General features: G+C 43.9%; 1 pseudogene across 1 annotated transcript; it reads left to right on the top strand.

Annotated features, from left to right (window-relative positions):
- Positions 1-665: 665 nt before the first annotated feature.
- On the top strand, positions 666-1,586 carry LOC111547332 (annotated as a pseudogene). The gene has a single exon (XR_002733093.3). The product of XR_002733093.3 is annotated as a glutathione S-transferase Mu 2 pseudogene (transcript).
- The last annotated feature ends 707 nt before the right edge of the window (positions 1,587-2,293 follow it).

The following is a 2,293-nucleotide window of genomic DNA, read 5'->3' on the forward strand; positions in this document are numbered from 1 at the left end:
GTGAAACCCCGTCTCTACTAAAAATACAAAATTAGCTGGGTGTGGTGGAGCATGCCTGTAATCCCAGCTGCTCAGGAGGCTGAGGCAGAAGAATTGCTGGGACCCGGGAGGCAGAGACTGCAGTGAGCCAAGATCACGCCATTGCACTCCAGCCTGGGTGACAAGAGTTAGACTCCACCTCAAAAAAAATAAAGTTCTAGAAGCTGGTTGCAACAACAATGTGAATATACTTATCACTACTTATCACTACTAAATTGTAAACTTAAAAATGGTTAAGATAGAAATTTTTATATTAGTGTATTTTACCACAATTTTTAAAAGATAAATAAATGATATAAATTCTTCACAAACTCTTCCAAAATATAGAAGAGAAGGGAACATTTCCCAACTCATTCTACGAGGCTGGTATTACCCTGATACCCAAACCAAAGACACCACGAGAAAGCTATGGACTAATATCTCTTACCAATAAGATGCAAAATCCTCAAAAAAATTAGCAAGTAGAATTTGGCAATATGTAAAATGGATTATACACCACGATCAAGTGGAATTTATCCCAGGAATGCAAGATTGTTTTAACATCCAAAAGTCAATTGATGTAACATACCACATCAATAGAGTAAATGGGCCTGTCTGCAGAATCCGCACCGACCAGCACCAGGCACATGACACAGGGGTCCTGGGACATCTGAGGCCTGACCCACACCATCTGCCTGCTCCAGCAATACACAGACTCAAGCTATGAAGATAAGAAGTACACGATGGGGGATGCTCCTGACTATGACAGAAGCCAGTGGTTGAATGAAAAATTCAAGCCAGGCCTGGACTTTCCCAATCTGCCCTACTTGACTGATGGGGCTCACAAGATAACCCAGAGCAAGGCTATCCTGGGCTGCATTGCCTACAAGCACAACCTGTGTGGGGAGACAGAAAGGGAGAAGATTTGGGAAGACATTTTGGAGAACCAGCTTATGGACAACCAAATGCACCTGGCCAGACTCTGCTACAACCCGGATTTTGAGAAACTGAAGCCAGAATACCTGGAGGCACTCCCTGCAATGCTGAAATTCTACTTACAGTTTCTGGGGAAGCAGCCATGGTTTCTTGGGGACAAGATCGCCCTTGTGGATTTCATTGCTTATGATGTCCTTGAGAGAAACCAAGTATTTGAGCCCAAGTGCTTGGATGCCTTCCCACACCTGAAGGACTTCATCTCCCGATTTGAGGGCTTGGAGATCTCTGCCTGCACGAAATCCAGCCGCTTCCTCCCAAGACCTCTGTTCACAAAGATGGCTGTCTGGGGCAACAAGTAGTGCCTTGAAGGCCAGGAGGTGGCAGTGAGTTGCCCATACTCAGCCTGCTGCTCAGACTGTGTAGAGCAGCTGGACTCCACACCCCAGCCCCTGCCTTCTTGTTCTTTTCCCCTATTTATTCCCTTCTTTACCCCCAAGACTTTATTGGCCCTCTTCACTTCCCCTAAACCCCTGTCCCATCCAAGCCCTTTAAAGCCTCAGCTACCCATTTTCCTTTATGAACGCCTCCCTCCCAACATTACCCTTCCCTGCACTAAAGCCAGCCTGACCTTCCCTCCTGTTAGTGGTTGTGTCTGCTTTGAGGGGCCTCACTGGCCCCTCACCTGTGGAGCTAGCTCAGCTCTGAGGTCCCGGGCTGCATGAAAGAGCAGCATTGACGGGTTTACAGGCCCTTCTCCTGCAGCATGGCCCCTGCCTTAAGCCTACCTGATCCAAGTAAAACCTAACACACACACACACACACACACACACACACAGAATAAATGTCAAAATCCACAGGATCATTTCAATAGATGCAGAAAAAGCACTTGACAAAATTTAACACCCTTTCATGATGAAAAAAACACTCAACAAAATAGGAATAGATGAGAATTTCTTCAACTTAATATAGGGCTTCTACAAAAAACCCACAGGTAAGAGCATATTTAATGGTAAAAGAACTGATTCTTTTTCAGATGAAGCATCAAGACAAAATGAAGAACAGGACAAAGACGTCTGCTCTCCCGGCTTCTATTCAACATTGTGAAGGAGGTTCTAGCCAAGGCAATTAGGCAAGAATAAGAAATAAAAGGCACCCAGCTTGGAAAGGAAGAAATAGAAGTATCCTATTAGTTGATGATGTGATTTCACATATAGAAAATTCTAATGAATCCACTAAAAAACTATTTGAACTAACAAACAAGTTCAGCATGGTTGCAGAATACAAGATTAATATACAAACAGAAATTGTATTTCTTTATAGTTGCAATAAGCAAACATAA

This window comes from Piliocolobus tephrosceles, chromosome 5 (assembly GCF_002776525.5).
Source record: "Piliocolobus tephrosceles isolate RC106 chromosome 5, ASM277652v3, whole genome shotgun sequence".
NCBI classification, from domain to species: Eukaryota; Metazoa; Chordata; class Mammalia; order Primates; family Cercopithecidae; genus Piliocolobus; species Piliocolobus tephrosceles.